Below are 23,479 nucleotides of genomic sequence, written 5' to 3' on the forward strand. Positions count from 1 at the left end.
CCGACGTGGCCGCAGTGCGCTCCCACGTGCCGCCTCGTCCTAGCCATAAACAACCCATTAAGAAACTGCAGCACAATCCCCAGCAACTTCCTTCATGTCCGCGGTGTTTTACGAAACATACACGTGAGGATTGTCCCCAACGTTGGGCTGTGTGTCACATTTGCAAAAAGAAAGGTCATGTGTCTTCCGTTTGTAAATCCGACCGCATACAAGATGTTCATGAACATGATGCTGATTCTGATTCTGTGTTGTCTGTCAATTGCACTTCTTCCCTTTCAGGGAAGTAATTCCTCACTGTCCACATCCTTGGTCGAGATGTTCGCATGCAAGTGGATACCGGTTCTGCTGCCACTATAATTAATTCTCAGACGTATCTTCAGCTGGGTTCTCCACTCCTGTCACCTGTCACTCGGCAATTACAGACGTAAAATAAACAGAAGATTTCTCTCTTGGGACAGTTTAATGCTGAGGTATCTTACAAATCCGTCGTTCGCACTGTTCCCATATTTGTGGTCAACCAGAGCAACGCAGAAAATCTTTTTGGTTTCGATGCCTTTCGCGTTTTTGGGTTCTCCATAGATGACTCTGTAAATATCGTCTCTGATGCCATTCCTTATGCTCAACTGGATTCCTTGTCAACGACATTTTCGTCCCTTTTTTCTCCTGGGTTAGGCCGTGCAAACGACTTTGAAGCTCATATCACGCTCAAACCCACTGCTCGGCCTAAGTTTTTTCGGGCTCGGCCCATTCCTGTGGCCCTTCGTGATCGGGTAAAACGGGAGCTGGATCGTCTCACTGCTTCAGGGGTCTTGCTTCCTGTCACTTCCAGTGAGTGGTCCTCTCCTGTCATTGTAGTTGCTAAGCCAAATGGTGATATTCGTCTCTGTGCCGATTTCAAAGCCACTGTAAATGCTCAATGCCTCACCGACACTTACCCTATGCCCCGTCCTGAAGAACTGTTCACTAAACTTGCTGGAGGCCAGTCGGAAGCTTATCATCAACTTCCTCTCGACGCTGCTTCCCGGCAGTTTCTGGTCCTTAACACGCCTTTCGGCCTCTATCAATACCAACGCTTGCCATTCGGGGTTGCTAGCGCCCCTGCTCTCTTTCAGCGATTCTTGGAACAATTATTGCTCCCTGTCCCTGGGTGTATCAATTACATGGACGACGTTGTTGTCACTGGCTCCACAACTGAAGAACATCTTCAAAATCTCCGCACACTTTTTCATGTCTTACAGACTGCCGGTCTTAAGTGTAATCTTCAGAAATCACAATTTTTTCAGTTATCTATCACATACTTGGGGTTTCAACTCTCTCGGGATGGTATTCGTCCGCCTCAACAGACTGTCGCTGCGATCGATGTCCTTCTTCGCCCTATATCTGTTAAGGAACTGCAGGCCTTCTTCGGGAAAATAGCATACTATCACAAGTTTTTGCCGTCTGCGGCTTCGGTGGCTCAGCCATTGCATCGCCTGTTGCATAAAAACGTGCCTTTTCACTGGTCCGCGTCATGTGACACGGCTTTCCAGAAATTAAAGACTATGCTGAAACAGGCCCCGTGCCTGGCTACTTATCGACCTGGCCAACATCTTGTTCTTGCCACAGACGCCTCTCAATACGGGGTTGGGGCAGTCCTTGCGCTCCGTTTTTCTGACGGTTCAGAACAACCCATTGCTTATGCCTCCAAAACGCTCACGGATGCCCAACAAAAGTATTCTCAAATTGAGAAAGAAGCTTTGGCCATCATTTATGCTCTTCATAAGTTTGGTGTTTTGCTCTATGGATCTAAATTTCATCTTGTTACGGATCACAAACCACTTGTTTCCTTGTTTCATCCATCAACGTCGCTTCCCGACAAGGCTGCACACCGCCTCCAGCGTTGGGCTCTTTACTTGTCCCGTTTCAATTATGAGATTCATTTCCGGCCAACGGCTCAACATGTGAATGCTGATGCTCTGTCTCACCTTCCCATGGGTCCTGATCAGGCATTCGATAGGGACGAACTTTTGTGTTTCCACCTGGATGTTGGCGAGCAGCGGGTTGTGGATGGGTTCCCCATCACTGGGGACAGGCTGGCGGCTGCTACGGGTTCTGACCCTACCCTCTCCCGGGTTTTACGCTGTATTCAGAAGAGTTGGCCAGATCGCCCGTCCGCTAAGACTTCTGATCCGTTGCGGAACTACTACACTTTGCGCTACCGACTCACAGCTAGGGATGGTGTTATCCTCCTCTCCACTGACAATGCTTCGCCGCGTGTCGTGGTACCTGCGTCTTTGCGTGCTTCAGTCTTGCGCCTCCTTCACCAGGGGCACTGGGGTGTGTCTCGCACAAAATCTCTGGTGCACCGTCATGTGTACTGGCCTGGCATCGACTCTGAAATAGCACACATGGTCGCTGCCTGCGGACCTTGTGCGTGACAGGCCGCTGCCCCGAAGTCATCTTTGTCACCGTGGCCTTCGCTTGAGAAGCCCTGGGAGCGCATTCATGCTGACTTTGCGGGACCCTTTTTAAGTACTTATTGGCTCCTCATAATTGACGCCTACTCTAACTTTCCTTTCATTGTCCGTTGCACGTCACCTACCACCGCGGCAACCACCAGTGCTCTCGCCCGCATTTTTTCTTTGGAAGGCCTCCCCTCTACTCTTGTTACTGATAATGGTCCGCAATTTGCCTCTTCCGACTTTGCGGATTTTTGTGCTCGTCACGGCATTACGCATGTCATGGCCCCGCCATTCCATCCACAATCCAACAGTGAGGCTGAATGACTGGTCCGCACATTTAAGGCTCAGATGCGGAAACTTCTGGCTTCTTCTGCTGATGACGCGCTTCTCCAGTTCCTGGCGTCTTACCGTTTCACCCCCATGGGCGATCACAGCCCGGCTGAGCTCTTACATGGCCGACAGCCACGCACGCTACTTCATCTTCTGCGGCCTCCCACCTCACGGCCGCGGGTGCCGTCACTTGGTCGGTTCACCGACGACGACCTCGTCTGGGTACGGGGATATGGCAGGCGGCCAAAACAGAGCCCGGGCCGCATCTTAAGACACCGTGGCAGATGCCTGTATGAAATCCAGATGGACACGGGTGTTGCAGTGCGTCATTCGGACCAGCTTCGGCCTCGGGTGCCAGCAACGCCTGTTCCGAATGCCGCCACACCACCTTTGGCTCTACCTGATGCTCGAGATCTTGGCATCTCTCAATACTCACAACGCAGCCCTCTCACCGTCATCGCAATGCCAGCACCAGAACGGACGCCGCCAGGAGACGTGCCCATGCAGGAACCAGAGGACCATCCTCTGTCAGAGTACATCTACTCGCCTCCTCCTCCAACGGACGCCGACACATCGCCCATGTCTCCTGTCATATCAACTGGACTTGCTGCAACGGGCAGATTGGTGCATGGGGCCCCAGCAGATTCGACTCCTACGTCTCCTGTCATCTCGACCCGTTATCATCGGGGACACTTCCATCCGTACGGGAAGCCTCCTCCTCGAGACTTTACGGCGAGTCAAACAATGCCTATGGATGTCAGCCATCTCCAGGACACCTCCATCACGACCAGTGCAACAATTTCAAAGGGGGGAAAAGTGTTGTGACTCGCTGATTATTCAAAGTGCCAAGGCGCAATTACGCACGTCCTCTACGTGCGGCGCTGTCTGCCAGCCATGCAGCAGTGGTGCCACCTAAGCGGCCAGCCGAGCAGCGGCCGCTAGACTGAGACTCAGTGTTTAATCGAATGCTGATGTGTACACATGTCAACTTACTCTGTGACTTATATGCGTTGTTGTGTAGTTCTGAAATATAAGTGTTAAACTTGAAGTTCTAACAAAAACTACTGCTCAAAAATTGAGTTTTTTTAATTTGTGGCTGATAACTTTGAACTATTAAAAATATATTAAAGAATACATTCAGCTAAGTGATAATGATGTTAATTTGTAGCCCAGAGTGTGTTGAAATAAATGAATTTTATCTGATAGGCTTAGGGCAATCCACAACTGAATAATTGTAAAAAATGTAGATGCTTGCAAATATGAAAAAACGCATGCGGCCTGGAACAAATATGGCCGCCATTTCAAAATAATAAACACAATTATTTTTTTAAAAAATATTTTTGTGACTAATAAACATTGGGGAATCCACCCGGCAAATATAAAATTTTTCTGAGATGGTCAAGCAACCAATTATTTTATTCTTGGACCACTTGGTATGGATTGACCCACAAGTGAATTTCTGGCCTCTTGGACGCACACTGAGTAAAAGTACAAGTGTTGGTTGGTGACTTCTGAAGCCCATACCAAGCAGAGAGTTTCTACATTTACATAGATACTCGTTTGCATGAGTATGACTTTGCTGTCTAATTTTGATGAAGGCCTTACTGGCCAAAAGCTATTATTTGTGACAGCCTTTTCATTGTGCCTATCTGTAACTCAGCATCTCTGCTACATGGTGAGTAGCAACATTCCTTTTCACAATATCGTTACACAGATACTCTGCAAGCCACTTTACAGTGCATGGTGAAGGGTTCGGTGTACCACTACTAGTCATTTCCTCTTCTGTCCCACTCACAAATAGAGCAAGGGAAAAAACTTAGGTAAAACATATATTTTGATAATTCTTAGAAACTAATCATCAAAATATATGTTTTACCTGAGTTATGAAGAAAATGTTTTGATATTATATAAGCTAGTTATTTACTGTGATTCTTTTCTTATGTGTGTATTTAATTACTGTATAAAACATTGTTTTACATAATGCTGAAGAAAAGGTCTTTAGTTCCTTTTCTCCCCTTTCTGTAACTATTTGAATATCGTACTGAAACTAAAACTCTCTGTAAACTTTGACGAAGCCAACTGTATGAAAAATACTGAAAGGCTAATAAAAATATTCTATTCTATTCTATTCTATTGTTTATATGCCTCCATATGAGCCCTAATTTCTCATACCTTATGCTTACACACAATATGTGTTGGCAGCAGTATAATCGTCTGAAAATCAGCTCCAAATGCCAGTTCACTAAATCTTCCCAACAGTGTTTCTCAAAAAGAACATTGTCTTCCCTCCTGAGATTCCCATTTGAGTTCCCAAAGCATCACTGCAACACTTAAGTGTTGTTAAAACCTACTGATAACAAATCTAGCAGCTTGCCTCTGAATTTCTTCCATGTGTTCCTACAATCTGACCTGGTACGGATCCCAAACACTCAAGCAGTACTCAAGAATAGGCCGCATCAGTGTCCTACATGTGATCATCTTTACAGATGGGTTCGGCCTTTCCTTAAATTCTCCTGATAAACCAAGGTCGACCAGTCACCTTCCCCACCACAGTTCTCACATGCTCATTCCATCTCATATCACTTCAACATTATGCCCAATATTTAAATGACTTGACTTTGTCAAGCAGGACACTAATAATACTGTATTCAAACATTGCAGGTTTGTGTTCCCTACTCATCCACATTAACTTACATTTTTCCACATTTAGAGCTAGCTGCCATTCATTACACCAAAGGGAAATTTTGTCTAAATTGTCTTGTATCTTCCTACAGTCACTATATTTTGACCCTTGCTGTACATCAGCAAACAACCACAAATTGCTGCCCATCCTGTCCACCAAATCATTTATATATATAACGAACAACAGCAGTTTTATCACTTCCCTGGGGCACTCCTGATGATACCTTTGTCTCAGGTGAACACGCACTGTCAAGGACAATATGCTGGGTTCTATTTACTTAAGAAGTCTTCAAGCCACTCACATATCTGTGAACTTATTCCATATGCTTGTACCTTTGTTAACAGCCTGCTTTCCGTAAATCTAGAAACATGGATTCCGCCTGTTGCCCTTCATCCATAGTTCACAGTATATCATGTGAGAAAAGGGCAAGCTGAGTTCCACAAGACCAATGCCTTCTAAAACCATACTCATTTATAGACATAAGCTTCTCAGTCTCAAGAAAGTTTGTTACACTCAAACTGAGAATATGTCCAATGATTCTGCAGCAAACAGAAGTTAAGGATATTGGTCTTTAATTTTGCAGGCCTGTTCTTTTACCCTTATCATATACTGGAGTCACCTGCATTTTTTCCAGTCGCTTGGGACTTTGTGCTGGACAAGAGGTTCACGATAAATGCAAGGTAAGGGGCCAATGCTGTAGAGTACTCTTTGTAAAACTGAACTGGGATTCCTTCCAGACCTGGTCATTTATTTGCTTTCAAATCTTTCAGTTGTTTCTCTAGACAAAGTATGCTTATTACTATGTCGTCCATACGCGAGCCTGTCCAATGGTCAAATGACAATATGTTTGTATGATTCTTATGTTTGAGTGGTTTCTTGAACGTGAAATTCAAAGCTTTGGCTTTTATTCTGCTATCTTCAACTGCCACACCAGACTGGTCAACAAGTGACTGAACGGAAGCCACAGACCCACTTAATGATTTTACACAAGACCAGAATTTCCTGACATTCTCTGCCAGATCTTTTGCTAAGATGGTAGTACTTCTATGCTTTGCACATAGATCTTTCCACGGGTGCATGAATCTCTAATAACCTTTGCTTGTCATCATCTGTGCATTCCCTTTTGAACCGAGAGTGCAACACCTCTACTTCCCTCTGAATTTTGTTATTTGACTATGGTGGGTCTTTTCCATTCTTTATCCACTTACTAGGCACATAATTCTCCAGAGCTTGATTTACAATCTGCTTAAACTTTGCCCATAATTCCTTTACATCCATCTTACTGGAACTAAGTGGTGCCAATCCACTGTCTAAGTGAGATGTTAATAACTGCTTATCTGCTCTATCTAGTAGAAACACTCTCCTAGCCTTCTGACTGAGTTCTTAACCTTTGTACTCATAGTTGCTATAACGACATCATGATCATGAGTCCCCATTTCTATAGTGACATTGTCGATAAAGTCTGGCCTATTTGTAGCTACAAGGTCTAAGATATTTCAATTGCATGTGAGCTACCGAGTTAGCTGCTCAAGGCAATTTTCAGGAAATGTGTTCAAAAGTATTTAGCATGACTGCCTGTCAGTATCCCCCACAATAAATCCATAGAGATGCCAGTCTATACCCATTAGGTTAAATTCGCCTCCAACTAGTACTGCACGATCTAGGTACTTACACGCTATTGACTATAGACTTTCTTTGAATGACTGTAAAACTGTCACAGCAGAATCAGGTGGCCAGTAAAAACATCTAACAATTAACTCGGTTTCACCTGTACCTGTTATTCATGACCAGATAACTTCACTGTCACACTCAACTTCAACCTCACTAGAGACAAAGAGACAATATTTTTGTTTATATGTAAACTGAAGGAGGATCACAGCTATCAGCTGCAGCAGGACACGTTTTACAGAATCAGCAGCAATGAGTGGAATGTGTACCAGACCGGGGTTTGAACCAGGGATCTCCTGCTTACTAGACTTACTACTAGATAGGAGTGTGGATCAGCTGTGAGGTGTACGGAGATAGTCTGTGCAGTTGCGACAATGCTGTCTCCTGGATGGCACAGTGGTTACCACATCTGCCTAGTAAGTGGGAGATCCCAGGTTTGAATCCTGGTCCGGTACACATTTTCACTCATCATGGCTGATTCTGCAAAAAATGTCCTGCTGCAGCTGATAGCAGTGATCTCCCTTCAACTAACATATGGTGTTTCACAGTTGCTGGATCTGCGTGATGTCTGTTCTTTCGAAGGAACAGACACTGCGCATTCAAATAATATTTTTTAAATTGCAGTGAACACTCTGCCTCCTGTGGTCTCTAATTTGTCTTTCTGATATACATACCATGACTCGCAAACTGTCTCAGAACTTTCCACTTGGGTTTCAGCTAGTTCTCAGAACTTCCTGGAGCAGTAAATTTGGGAACTTCATTACAAATACTTTGGCAGTTTACTGATAAACTTATGACAGTCACACTGTCTTTATTCTGAACGCCGTTTGACTTTCTTTGTTGCATATCATCTGGCGAGTGTTCATTGGAGCACCTCAACTACTGCCTAGCATAAAAAACCCTCACGTGCACTCCACAATTACTCTGCTACCCGAGTAGCTGCTTCCTTTGTATAATGCACCCCTGACCTATCAAGGCGAATCTTACAAATCCCGACACATTAAAGCAAGTCTAGGAATCTGCAGCTAAGATCGCCACATAGTCAATGAAGCCTTTGGTTGAGACCCTTCACTTGGCTCCAAAACAAAGGACCGCAATCAACTCTGGGAACAATGCTGCAAATTGCGAGCTTTGCAATCCTGCATAGGAGGCTAGCAGTCTTCATCACCTCTGCCAGCCACGTGTACAAACTGAGAATCAGCTCAGAATCCATGCGACAGGTGTCGCTGGTGCCGACGTAAGCCACATCTTGCAGACGACTGTACCTCGCAAGCTCGATAGCTGCAGTAAGGCTGACTCCACATCTCGGATGAGACCCCCAGCAGACATACCGAGAGCACATTGGCTTTCTTTCCAGCCCTGAACACTATCTGCCTAAGGGGCTCCATAATGCGCCTAACATTGGAGCTCCTGATAACTAGTAAACCTCTCCCCCCATGTGCCTGCTCCGACCCAGCTGAAGGAGCGGCCACCTGTTCACTCACAGGGTGAATGAGTGAGGCCAGGTGGCCAGTCTCCACATCAGCCCTCCGCCTCGAGCTACGTGAATGCGGTACCACTCGCCAATCACCCTGCTGTGAGGGCAGATCCGCTGCTTTGGGTGCACTAGGTGGTGCCTTAGAAGCAGAGCCCGTAGGCAAAACAAGTGACACCTGAGGTGTCCCATGTGACATGCCAGATTCTCTGCCACCGCTACAACCTGAGAAAGCAGCTTGAAGGTGACTAACCATAGCCCTGTTGGTGGACTGTGGCCAGCTGCTCCTGCCTCTGCACACAGCATGCACACATCTTAGCCATCCTAGCAAGTTTAACTGAAGAAGTAAGCTGTAAAAGCAGACAGAATTCTAGATATGCAACTTGCTACCTCCTGATTTGTCACCAATGGATGCTGATGTGTTAATGAGCTATGTAGCTGGCTGTTCAGAACTTCTGCACAAAAGCTGAATGAATTTACACTTACAAAAACCTCTTAACAGAAAAAAACATGCACAAAATTTAACAAATATACTATGAAAAAAGATAAACACTTAACTTGCTACTCTGCAGTTGTACTCGAATATCAACCAAGAGTTGACTGACTGGCTTACTAAACGATGGATGGTTACTTTCAGAACAAAACAAACGAACAACTGCTGTGCTACAGACTGAGTGAATTTACACCTACAAAAACATGAGATTAAATCTCTTAAGCAGCAAAGAAAACATGCACAATATTTAATAAATACACTAGGGAAAAAAACACACACAAAAAGATAAACACTTAACTTGTCTCTCTGCACTTGTATATCAAATGGGAACTGGAGTCTGCTTGGTAGTTGCTATCGTACAGAATTGAAATGGTGAGTCATTTGCTGCACTGAAGCTTGTCTATCTTTCGTTGGAATCAGCAATGATCAACAGCAATCAATCACCAATGTATTTTTACTCATGACAGATGCCTATGATGGTAAAGGTTATCGCCACAAATTGAGGTACCCACAGTTCATTCTTGACAAAGTGGCACATGAAATCCTCAAGGCTTACAAAATGTCAGATATGGAGTGTTCTATGCACTAAGCGTCCATTATATGGCAACAATCAATGGTTTTCTTAGTGTGTGTCTTGCTCATCCTGCACTTGACTGTCATGCAGACAAACAATTATAGTTCTTACGACATTCAAGTCACGTGATATGCCAAACTATTCCGTTTCCCTAGGTACCAGGAGGGATTTCTCTTTGATAATCAAATGAACTGTAATAGTACTTAAGAGGACACAGTAACTTGTTGACAATTCAAGTAACATAGAGTTCTCTGTGGCTAGACGATTGCAGCAGAGGATCAAGTAGGTAAAAAGATGAGGGCTAATAGAAATCCTTGGCTAACAGAAGAGATACTTAATTTAATTGATGAAAGGAGAAAATACAAAAATGCACTAAATGAAGCAGGCAAAAATGAATACAAACGTCTCAAAAATGAGATCAACAGGAAGTGCAAAATGGCTAGCAGGGATGGCTAGAGGACAAATGTAAGGATGTAGAGGATGTAGAGGCGTATATCACTAGGGGTAAGATAGATACTGCCGACAGGAAAATTAAAGAAATCTTTGGAGAAAAGAGAACCACTTGCATGAATATGAAGAGCTCAGATGGAAACCCAGTTCTAAGCAAAGAAGGGAAAGCAGAAAGGTGGAAGGAGTATATGGAAGGGTCTATACAAGGGCGATGTTCTTGAGCACAATATTGGAAATGGAAGAGGATGTGGATGAAGATTAAATGGGAGATATGATACTGCATGAAGAGTTGGACAGAGCACTGAAAGACCTAAGCCAAAACAAGGCCCTGGGAGTAGACAACATTCCATTAGAACTACTGACACCCTTGGGAGAGCCAGCCCTGACAAAACTCTACCATCTGGTGAGCAAGATGTATGAGACAGGAGAAATACCCTCAGACTTCAAGAAGAATATAATACTTGCAATCCCAAAGAAAGCAGGGGTTGACAGATTTGAAAATCACGGAAGTATCAGTTTAATAAGCCATGGCTGCGAAATACTAACACGCATTCTTTACAGACAAATGCAAACACTGGTAGAAGCCTACCTGGAACATGTGAGGCAATACTGATGCCACAACTTATCTTAGAAAATAGATCAAGGAAAGGCAAACTTACATTTCTAGCACTTGTAGACTTAAGAGAAAGCTTTTGACAATGTTGGCTGTAATACTCTCTTTCAAATTCTGAAGGTGGCAGGGGTAAAATACAGGGAGCGAAAGGCTATTTACAATTTGTACAGAAAGCAGATCGCAGTTATAAGAATCGAGGGGCATGAAAAGGAAGCAGTGGTTGGGAAGAGAGTAAGAGAGGGTTGTAGCCTATCCCCAATGTTATTCAATATGTATATTGAGCAAGCAGTAAAGGAAACAAATTAAAAATTCAGAGTAGGAATTAAAATCCATGGAGAAGAAATTAAAACTTTGAGGTTTGCCGATGACATTGTAATTCTGTCAGAGACAGCAAATGACCTGGAAGAGCAGCTGAAAGAAATGGACAGTGTCTTGAAAGGAGGATATAAGATGAACATCAACAAAAGCAAAATGAGGGTAATGGAATGTAGTCAAATTAAATCGGGTGATGCTTAGGGTATTGGATTAGGAAATGAGACGCTTAAAGTAGTAAAGGATTTTGTTATTTGGGGAGCAAAATAACTAATGATGGTTGAAGTAGAGAGGATATAAAATGTAGACTGGCAATGGCAAGAAAAGCGTTTCTGAAGAAGAAAAATTTGTTGACATTGAGTATAGATTTAAGTGTCTGTCAGGAAGTGTTTTCTGAAAGTATTTGTATGGAGTGTAGTCATGTATGGAAGTGAAACGTGGATGATAAACAGTTTAGACAAAAAGAGAATAGAAATTTTCGAAAAGTGGTGCTACAGAAGGATGCTGAAGATTAGATGGGTAGATCACTTAACTAATGAGGGGGTATTGAATAGAATTGGGGAGAAGAGAAATTTGTAGCACAACTTGACTAGAAGAAGGGATCGGTTGGTAGGCAGGACATATTCTGAGGCATCAAGGAATCACCAATTTAGTATTGAAAGAAATTGGAGGGCAGTGCGGAGGGTAAAAATCATAGAGGGAGACCAAGAGATGAATACACTAAACAGATTCAGAAGGATGTAGGTTTCAGTAGATACTGGGAGATGAAGAAGCTTGCACAGGATAGAGTAGCATGGAGAGCTGCATCAAACCAGTCTCTGGACTGAAGACCACAACAACAACAACAGATGATTGTAAGTATGTGGATAAATCAAACATTGCTTGATACTATACCACTAACTTACAGTAATTCTCACCACAGTGTTACACCCGGTGAGAGAGGGATCTCTGGTGGTACTACACTGTATGTTCTCCCAAACAAATAAGCCAAGTGAGCAAACAAGTATAGACAGAAAGGAACTTTTCCTAGGCTGAAAAGTCTTAATTTGTAGTTATCACACTTGTAGAAAGCCTTACTAACAAATGAGGTCAAGAAGCCAACACTGAAATTACCTGAATTTAAGTGGAGTAAGTTAAAATCACAAATAGATATCTGGCATGGCCAGAGCCTACCTGCAGGAGGCATAAGTTCTGTAGAGCCAACAAAAACACATCAAAATAAACAATTCCCAGCTTTTGGCATTACAGGTTTTTTCTCAAGGAGGAAAGAAGGACTGATGTGAGTGGGAGAGGAATGAAGAGGCAGAAGGGCAAATATCTGGCCCTCTTCCCATCTCCATCTAATCTTCCTCAATCAATTCCTCTCGTCTCCTTCAGAATGGAACCTATGATCCTTCTGGAGAGAATTGTCTTCATTATACTGTTACATGCAAACTAGTAATGTCATAAGTTCAGCCTCTCACAACAGGTCACAAATATTGAGGATCGTCCAATGCAACTAAGTCTATAGGTGTATAATTTTTTAGTACATAACTTGATACTCAAACAAACTCAGAAGAGATGGAGCATAGGGCTTATAACAGATATTTGTAAATTAATGAGGGCGTACAGGTTTGAAGTCAGGTGTCTAAGTTGGCATCTTTTGTCACTAAATGGATAAACTTAACAACTCTCTGTGGAGATCCTGCGAAGACAAATTTTGAAAGATAGCTTCAGTAAGCTGCTCCTGTTTTCCTTGGTTGTTGTTATGTATCACCAGTAACATATGTTTATAATAGAAGACCACATTAAAAGATATTTTTGCACAAAAAGAAGTTTTTCGCAGATTCTACGGGTAAGATCAGCGACTAGAAAAAACATTTGAACTTTGTTTCAAAGTTAGGCTGTTCACAAGAATCCAATTCAACTACTGGCACTGATAATATTAGTTGGTAGTACATGATGCTATTCTGAGTTTTCATACTTCTTGTCCATCCATACCTATTGCCGATAATCATGCTGCAAAGTAAAGTGATGTTTTCTCTTATAAACCAGAAATTTACAGTGGAAAAGACTTTTAGTGAAGAAGTCATTCTTATTAAGTCCATCAGTTTCACTAAATAATGAGACGTACTTTTGTTTCATACAAGGGTTTGTGTACCCAATACACTTTAAATTTATAGCTATTACACTGTGCTTCACTTATCTTGTAATGTAAACTCACCAGCATGTCTCACTCCATTTATGTAAAATACAGCTTCTGTCTCCAACCTGAAAAATATTTTTTTTTGTTTATAAGGGAACCATCAGTAAAACAGAAATACTTACAAATTATACAGCTAAATGTGCAACTTAATGGATAATTAAAAGTATTTAAACATTGTACATTACTGGTACACAAATTATTTGTCATATGGGAGAAGAAGCTGGAATTTGTTTTAATTGCAACTTTATTGGTGAGTGTTTTCTTTTTTAGGATACTTTGAAGACATTTTCACTTAATAGTTTGCATGCCCTCTGTGCAACTGTTTCAAGTAAGTAAATAAAATATGTGGAATGTGAAGAAATGTACGAAGATGAAATCTTTAGTTAAGTCACAGCCAAATACTCGTGTCTAGCAACAAGAGACCACCAAGCTTAACATCTCCATCTCACAAATGACAACATCATCAAAAGAAACTTCAGCTATATTCCTGGGAATTGGTACACTGCCTGGTTATTAGGAATTTTATGCCACCATCCGCAGCCTTTTGCCAGTCATGTACTGGTAATGATTTTCAACTGTATCCAAAAATCAAAACAGGAATTGACTAAGAGTAAAAGTGTATGCTACTGAGAATTCTGTTTCCATGACACACTTATGAGGAAACACCTTGCTAACAAAAGAATTTTTTTGATGCTGCAGAACTAATCCACGAACCTCCAAAAACTAACTTGTGGTTAAACGTGCCGTAATTAAGAAAAGTTATAAAAAAAAACAGGGCATGCTTGCTTTCGTACTGATCGTAAATGGGAAAGAACGAACGGCCTTTCAGGATTCCGCATGCAACACCTAATTAAAATAAAAGTGAAACTCCAGATGGCGAACAGAAAAGGTCAAAAATTATCGACTAGGATAACTAACACATGAGATCTGTTTAGACACCTACATTCGTACTTTATAAGTCGTTTAGAAGTGCATGGCGGACTGTTCTCCCCATTGTACCATATGCCATGGTTTCTTCCAGCGTGGAGGGAAGAATGGCTGGGTAAATGCCTATGCATGCTGCGAAATTAGTCTTATTCCGTCTATGTGGTCCCAACAGAAGCCATACATACATGCTTCACAGGATACTTGACACCTCTTCTCAAGCGTGTGTCACTTCACGATTTTCATTATTTTCGTGAAGCTCTCACGTCAACCTAACAAACCTGTGATCATGCGTACTATCCTATTTTGTATATATCCAGTACCCCCTGTGAGTTCTCTTTGGTATGGGTACCACACACTTGAGCATAATTCTCTAATGAGATGCATGAGTGTTACGACAGTAATCTCATTTATAGACAGCCTGTTTCCATAGCAATACCGGTGGGCGAAATTTGTTAACAATACGAGTAAGTCGGACAAACTTTTACATTGTTGGGTACAAGCTCAAATCGAAACACGAGTGTCAGACATTGCTGGACAGAGCCGTACCGAGGTGGTTCTGAGCTCCTGGCAGAGCTTCCAAAAATGCCCCATCTCCCCTCATCCCCCGGAAGAACTACCTTCTTTCATTTTCTTACACAGATTTAGGAAATCTTGTCATTTGTGAAGTAGCTAATGAAACTGAAGCTTTATTTAAAAGTATTACTTAAATTAGCTATATATGAGAAATATTGCACAGAATAAATTGTTTAAGGGGAGCCGGAGGTGGTCAAATCCAAAAAAATAAGGTTTTTTTTTCCTACCGAAAATTAATTGGAACATTCCTCTTTAATGTAAACTTTGAATTATTGTTCTACTCGCCCTAGAAGTGGAGTTATTACCATTTTCCTCCACGCCTGCAGAGGAAATGGGCAGCCGCTGAACGCATCTAACACCCTCTCGTGACTTCCTGGCGAACTGCTTGGGATTTTCTCGGCCTGTTACGCATACAGCGCCTTGTTACGCATACATCGAGTGTGCAAGGATTGGCTACATTGTTTTCTGTGACAAATGAAGCGCCAAGAGCGCGGAACATCGTCTCTTTGCTGTTTACCGTTTGGAATTAGTTTAGTGTTTCGCCTGTTGTTGGTAGTATTATACTTCTTGTGTAAAGCATTGTTCTAGTTACGATGCCACGTTTTAGTAACCGTGTATATAAGAAGAGGAAGAACGTAGGGAAAAGAAAATTAACACTAATACCAAGTTGCGATACTACAATTACTGAAACAGTGCGTTCTTCTGTTAAGCAACACATGGACGGCCATAGCCCTGTGACATCTTCTAGCAAGAAGCTGACTGGTGGAAGTGACAGATTTCGTGAATATGTTAGAGACAGTGATGATATTAACGAAGTACTGAATATTGGATTATTATCTTCTGTGCTGAAAGAAAGTGTTCTGTGCAAAATGTGCTCAAGTGTAGGAGTGGGACTAGAGATAACAAAGCACTTTGGTTTAGCTTGTGAGATGAAGATAATCTGTGCATGTTGCAAGTATCAAGTGACTTACTACAATTCACATGCCAGTCTCTTTGGTGAAAATGGACGATCTAGAGTGTTTGATGTGAATGTTCGACTTGTGTATGGTCTTCGATCCATTGGAAAAGGGTCTGCTGCTGGTAAACTGTTTTGTGGTATTATGAACTTGCCATCGCCTCCAAGCAAATTTGGGTACTACTGTGAACTGGTAGGATCCTCTGTTGAAGATGTGGCTTTGAAAACCATGAAGGAAGCAGTGGAGGAATCTGTAGAAATGAACAGTGGTTCTAGAGATTTGGTAGTGGCATTAGATGGTTCCTGGTAAAAGAGGGGTCATAAATCCCTGAATGGGGTTGTAACTGCTACTTGTGGTGATAGTGCAAAAGTGATAAATGTTGCAATATTATCAAAACATTATAGGTGCAAAAATAAAATCAAAGGAGAGCACAGTGGAACCTGTGAGGCAAATTTTAGTGGATCAAGTGGAGCAATGGAAGTGGATGGAGTGAAACAAATTTTTGAACGTTCAGTTCCCAGATACAACGTTAGGTACAAATACTACCTTGGGGATGGTGACTCCAAAGGTTTCAAGACTATAGAGGAACTGAAACCATATGGAAATGAATTTGTAGTTGAAAAGTTGGAATGCATTGGGCATGTGCAAAAGCGTATGGGTGCACGGCTTCGAAGGCTCAAACAAACTTTGGGTTCAAGTAAGCTCAGTGATGGAAAGACAATAGGAGGGAGAGGCAGGCTTACTGATGAGGTGATTGAACATCTACAGAGATACTATGGGTATGCTATAAGGCAAAATACTAGTAATGTTAGTGAAATGTGAAAAGCAGTGTGGGCATTGTTCCTTCATACTGCCTCTTCCAATGAATACCCTCAACACAGCCTGTGCACAAAAGATTCCTGGTGCAAATATAATGCAAAAAAGGACTATAATCACAAACATGATTTGCCAGCAGCTGTGATAAATGCAATAAAACCAATTTTTCATGACTTAGCACAGCCAGAAATGTTACACAAATGTCTACACAGAAAGACGCAGAATCCTAATGAGAGCGTAAACAATTTGATTTGGAAAGTGATTCCTAAAAGGGTGTTTGTAAGCATAAAAACACTGCACTTTGGCATTTATGACGCAATAGCAACCTACAACCAAGGGAACAGTGTGAAGTGTGAAGTTCAGAAGGCATTAGGATTTACAGCTGGGGTGAACACTGTACAAGCACTAAGAAATATTGACAGAGAAAGGATAAGAGGAGCAGAAAGGCATATGTAGTATGATGGAGCAACAGGCCAGAAAAGAAGACAGAAGAGGAAGCTTTTGGAGGATGAAGAAGAAGACCCTGATAATCCATCCTATAGTGCAGGAATGTATTGAGAACCTTTGATAGCCATTTCCCGTAAATTAGAATTTTTCGAATATAAGGAACATTTTCTCAAACTCCACTCAAGCTAGAGAGATGAAATTTTTATACAGCACTCCTAGTGGTCAAACTTACATTGTAACACAACCATTTGGCAATATGTTCAGTAGTTTCATTTCAGTTTAATTATAAAGCAATTATTTGTAAAAAATTTGGCTCATTAATAAAAAAATAATTGGAAGGAAACTAGAAAAGATACTCCAAAATCCCTCTGTCATAACTGCAATACTAAACCACTCTATATGTAAAAAAAATTAAAATTTTTCTATTTGGTAGTGTATTCATAAATGTTCCTCAAACTTAGTGATTTTAACATGGGCAGCATAGGCACCTCCGGCTCCCCTTAACAGCAGCTATACTTTTTAGTATTGCATATAATGAAAGACAGATTTTGTTTGCACCTCATAAATTATTTTAGTGGCTAACTTGTTAACTGGAAACAATAGGAAAGGGACTACAATGAAGAGTTGAGAAAACATTCCTTTCCTGGATTTGTGTTTTTATGTTACTCCTTTCCATTTCCTTGTTTTGGGTGGAGTAAATTTATTGATTACCAGTATGTTACTGAAGCAAAATTTAGCATTTGTATCGTTTTCTCTCGAATAACTTCAAGCAAACAATAGAAGTGTGGCTCAAATGTACGCCATATTACTCACTTGATGAGTTTCTAAGCAGTGACACAAAAGAGATATGCTGCATGAAACAATAAACTGCCATTTGAATTATACCTATATGTTTGTGAGAGTAATGTATCAACAAAGACTTTTTATATGGATACGTAAGATGTACCACAAATATATCTTGATACTATTGTATAATTAACTGTTATGATTTATTATTATCATTATTATTATTATTATTACTATTGTGAATGAATAATTGTTGCATTATCAATATTACTTTAGCATGCATATCTGCTTGCCCTGCACAGGCACAATTATGTACAATAATAATTATTGCAATTTTTTAAAAAAATGTATCGAACATGCTGATGATGCCAATTGTATGGAAAACATACTGAAAGGCAAATAAAGATTCTATTCTATTCTATACTGAATTTGACAGCCAGCTTCACCTATACCGTACCGGAAGGGCTACACGATCTTAAGTAGTTTCTTTATCATCTTTATTTCGCTGAAACTGCATTGACAAGATACTGCAATCATTGGGATTGTTATAAAAATTCTCAAAGTTATTTCAGTGTTTGGATAAATATTTTGTAAACCCCACTTCTTTAAAAAATGCTTCTAAATATTCATAAGTGAAGCTGTGTCAGTGCTCTCCAACAGCTCTTTCTACTAGAATTTAAAATTCGCTATTTCATTCGCAACATATTTGGCATATCCTCTGTACATTTGTCAGAATAGGTGAAAGAGCTCTCATTAAAGGCATCCCTGACAGTCAACTGAAGTGAGATTTATTTCTCATTTCACTTAATATTCTATAACGTACTTTGACGCACTCTAGCTTAAACAGTTTCATTCCAGTCCTAAGTTGGCATTAATCGGCATAAACCTGAAGCTGGTGCTTCAGCACATGCTCGCCAACCTTTGACTGTATGACATCCCCGTAGAAGCAAAATCTCAATTGTTGAAGATACTTTTTAAGTGGAATAGTCAGTTTTCTAGTGATCACTTTTTTATCCCGTGTGCAATTTAATGGCAGAGTATTGTGGATGGTATCATTTTGTTCCTTATAAAGTAGGGAATGAGAAAAGTGGTAGTGGATATGTCAGACACATGACTGGATGGGGGATGGGGAAAATGATGAGACATCGCTCGCTTAATCGCTTATAACTCCGCTTCTAATCATTCGATTTTAACTTTTTTTTTTTTAAAAAAAAGGAAAGTCTATGTACTTTATACACATATTTATGGTGTTAGCACTTTTTGTGTGAATATAGCTGTTCTCATCAAAATTTAAAAAAAATATATCTGTCAGTAAATCTGAAGATTAAAATTACAATCCATGTTTGATTACAAATGCTCATATTACATTACATTGTGTTTTCTCGTATATGGATATTTTCGTTTTAGGTAGCAGAAAACCGAGGAAATGAGTGAAAATTTGAAGTCAATTGCCAAAGCTGATCCTCTAGCCACAGGAAAATGAAGTATGTACAGTGAAATATGTGTTATTTTTAATATGGAAGGAAAATCCTAGGGAAAACACCTACCAAAAACACTCAGAAACCATAATCAAGTGCTATCAGTGGGAAAATGGTAGGTGTGAAAATGCAGATCTGATGGCATCTTAGCTGCTACAAGAATTTCACTCACAAAAAAGGCTACAGCTGTGTGACACAGTTCCCTGACAAAAGAAGGTGAAGAAGTGACTCAAGTATAGGATCTGGTTGTCTCTAAGCCTTTTATATGACGTCAAATTTCACAGTATGATAAATAAAATTGTTTCTTCTGTGATTCCAAAGCAACCTGAAAACACCAGTTGCACCATGTTTCTTATAATGAAGGAGAGGCTAATTTGAACATGGCTGTTGTGTTGAGCGGAAATCAGACATGGATTGTGAGACTGAATGTGACAATCCACCCTACAGATGTGTGCACAGTTAATATTTTGTATCATGTTGCATGCTGGACCTAAAATGTAATGTATGTCACGTACAATCACTAGTTAAGGTCAGAAGAAAACATAATTCAACGGCAATAGTCGCTTGAAATATTGAGTTTCTGAGTATGTTAGAGTTTCATGAGAAATGACATGCCACATGTATACGATATTACAGTGTCTGTGTTATTCTGATTACAATGCAAAGTTCCTTTGGACATGCATGTCCAAAGGAACAGGCTCTGTGGCGACTACAGCCGTTATGAAGTACATTAAATGTATTCACAATTGTGAATAAGGACAACCATGAGCTGCAGAATGGTATGATTGTCCTTATTCGCAATTGCAAATACATTTAATGTAAGTCAAATATATGGCTACTCTACACAACACATATTTGAATGTGTCTCATTCCATTAGATTGGAACTATCTTCAAAGTTTGTGACAATGAGGGTTCTCGAAGAACAGATTCTAGGAATAATGTTTTTTGCTTCAAAATGAAGAAGCGAGTCTGAAACGCATTGTCTCAAGGGTCAAAAGATGCAGCTGTTGCGAATCTTGAAGAAAACACCATTGAAGAAGATTTTAAAGTGCTTCTTGCACCTGCCAAAGTAATACAATAATCTCTATTGAGTGCCAACAGCTGGAATTTTAATGGGAGTTTGAAAGCTAATTCAGATCAAATATAGGAACAGATTTTGGTTTTTTCAAATGGTGTCTTACTGGAAAAATTCTATAACTACACCATTGAAGAAGATTTTAAAGTGCTTCTTGCACCTGCCAAAGTAATACAATAATCTCTATTGAGTGCCAACAGCTGGAATTTTAATGGGAGTTTGAAAGCTAATTCAGATCAAATATAGGAACAGATTTTGGTTTTTTCAAATGGTGTCTTACTGGAAAAATTCTATAACTACACCATTGAAGAAGATTTTAAAGTGCTTCTTGCACCTGCCAAAGTAATACAATAATCTCTATTGAGTGCCAACAGCTGGAATTTTAATGGGAGTTTGAAAGCTAATTCAGATCAAATATAGGAACAGATTTTGGTTTTTTCAAATGGTGTCTTACTGGAAAAATTCTATAACTACAGAGAGAAAAATAATTAATCAGACTGATTTCAGTGCTAGTCGTTTATCTCAAATACTAATCTATGATTGTTTATCAAACAGACATGTCACAAGATTATCAGATAAAAATAAACACTCTCGATAACTCTCTTTGCAAGTCTCCATTGGCCCATCTATGTATCAGTTGACTTGAAGCTCAAACCTGGTAAATCTCTTACATAGCACTGGAATTTCAGTTCACAATGCATCTGTTTGAGAGGTAGTAAATAATACAGCCAAGGCTGTAATTTTTAAGAGAAATGCAAATTAAGAACTTTACCTGCTGCCAGATGTGATTCAAGGAAGATTTATTCATTTTTCCATGGATTTCCAAAAAGATACACTCGATAGGAGAAAAGACACTTCATGATTCAGTCATTGCCATGTAGCAGAAAAGTGAAAAAGAGATGTTCAGGATAATCTTGCAGGCTTACTGTGTCCTGAAGCTGAAAAAAGCATATACCCACTGATAACATGTTCTGTTCCCAGAGCAGTAAACAAAAGAGTCCTACAATGAACGCTCAGTTGCCTTCCTCAGTAAAACAGCAGTGTCTTAGAGAAGCAGCAACCCAAGATATAACAGGAAATGCTTGAAACTTCCTGACAGATTAAAACAGTGTGCTAGACCGAGACTCTGACTCGGGACCTTTGCGTCTCATGGGCAAGTCTGCAAGGTAGGAGATGAGGAACTGGCAGAAGTAAAGTTGTGAGGATTGGGTGAGAGTCGTGTTTGGGTAGCACAGATGGTAGAGCATTTTCTCGCAAAAGGCTAAGGTCCCGAGTTCGAGTTTCAGTCTGGCACAGTATTAATCTGCCAGGAAGTTTCGTATCAGTGCACACTCTGCTGCAGAGTGAAAATATCGTTCTGGAAACATCCCCCAGACTGTGGCAAAGCCATGCCTCCGTAATATCCTCTCTTCCAGGAGTGATAGTTCTGCTAGGTATGCAGGAGAGCTTCTGTGAGATTTGGAAGGTAGGAGACGAGGTACTGGCAGAAGTAAAGCTGTGAGGGCAGTGTGTGAGCCATGTGTGGGTAGCTCATACGGTAGAGTGCTTGCCTGCGAAAGGTAAAGGTCTCCAGTTCAAGTCTCGGCCCGACACAGTTTTAATCTACTAGGAATTTTCATATCAGTGCACACTCCGCTGCAGAGTGAAAATCTCATTAAGGGAATGCTTGTTTCAGTTTCAGTAATGAACAAGTTTTATTAACTTGGTCAACACACCATGCAACTATGCACGATATCAAACAAAAAACGTATGTCTGTCTTGCCCCTTCTTCTGGTTCAGCAGAAAAGGGTAATGAAAAGGTCATGGGAAACAGGCAGCAAGGTGATAGGTACAGCAGATCTAGGGTTTACCATCCTCTTAAAAATTTACAAATGAATTTTTCCTACCATGAACTGGGTGATAGTCCCAGGAGACCTACATATCATAATGACAGCACTTCAAGCCTTAGGAAAGGATACATAATCATTTGGCATCCCTAACATATGGATTGAAAGTGCTATTTTTGGCGAATGTACAGTGCATCACATATTGGAAGGAAAATATGTTCGCCAATCCTTCAGAGCCCATGTCACTACACTATATGCTACTTTCATTCTTCTCTTAAATCGGTTTCAAGAGAGAAATCTAACATTTAAAGAAAACATTCAAGTTATCCAGGGGAAGGTGGTAAATGCACAGAAAACTAGAAACTCAGTAGTCACTTGAACAGCAAACCACTATATGATAGAAGATATAAAGGAACTTAAACTATAGAAACAGTTAACAGACTTTTGCTACGACGAGTAAAGAGAATCCACCCTGAAGATGATTTTGAAATGCATGGGGATGGTGCTTATTCTTCTTTCGTTTATTAGAGGGTGTTATAATGAATCACCCTGCATTAATATAACCTTTTTGTATAGAGATAACCGGTTCCATGTATACTATCGATTCTTGCATAGATTAAAATTATCTCAGCTGTTTCACTAAAAGAATTCATATGATTTTGTATATGATGTATTATATTTCAGGCTAAAATGCATAAAAAGGAAATTAATGTGTTACAATCGATATGTACTAAGATTTAAAATTACTCTTCTTTTAAAATGATATTACAAAATTTGTGGCATTCTTAAAATTCGTATTATTAATTCCACAATCTAATGCTAATTATTAAATTTATTTCTAGATTGATTTACAAAATAATGATATATTTTAGTGAAGTTTCTTATTTGGTAAAAGGAGGTTTGTAAACTCTTTTCCTTTGTATACTCTTTGGAATAATGTACCACAGAATGTAAGTAGTGGTGGGCATGCCTCTGAAGGAAATAGACGTTTTCGAAGTTTGTCACCAACAATGTAATTGTTGGTTTTTTGAATGTGGAAAATGTAAAAATGGTGTGCTGTTGAAAGATTAAAATTCAAGAATAATACAGGCAAATCTTCGTAAGTTATTTAGTCTTCAAGAACCTACAAAATCGTAATTTCACCTACAAGAATATACCCCCTAACAAGACTTTGAGCCATCGAAAACAACAATGAGATAATGAAGGTAAGTAAAAAGTTATTCTCTTGTATATCTCATCCCTCTTGAAGCTTTCAAAATTTCTGCAAAGAATGAGAATTTTGATAGTGATATGTGGGAGGGTAAGATTACAGTGTGTAATGTCAACTGGGGAGTAAGACAGGGTGTGCTGAATGAATTCTCTAAGTATTTT

General features: G+C 40.4%; 1 protein-coding gene across 1 annotated transcript in view; it reads right to left on the bottom strand.

Annotated features, from left to right (window-relative positions):
• LOC126162632 (uncharacterized) overlaps positions 1 to 13,283 on the bottom strand; it is a 321,328-nt gene extending 308,045 nt beyond the window's left edge. Inside the window, exon 1 of the mRNA XM_049919260.1 lies at positions 13,242 to 13,283. The gene's annotated coding sequence lies outside the window, so the exon portion shown is untranslated. The remainder of the gene's footprint in view (positions 1 to 13,241) is intronic.
• Between the last annotated feature and the right edge of the window lie 10,196 nt (positions 13,284 to 23,479).

This window comes from Schistocerca cancellata, chromosome 2 (assembly GCF_023864275.1).
Source record: "Schistocerca cancellata isolate TAMUIC-IGC-003103 chromosome 2, iqSchCanc2.1, whole genome shotgun sequence".
In the NCBI taxonomy this organism is placed as follows: Eukaryota; Metazoa; Arthropoda; class Insecta; order Orthoptera; family Acrididae; genus Schistocerca; species Schistocerca cancellata.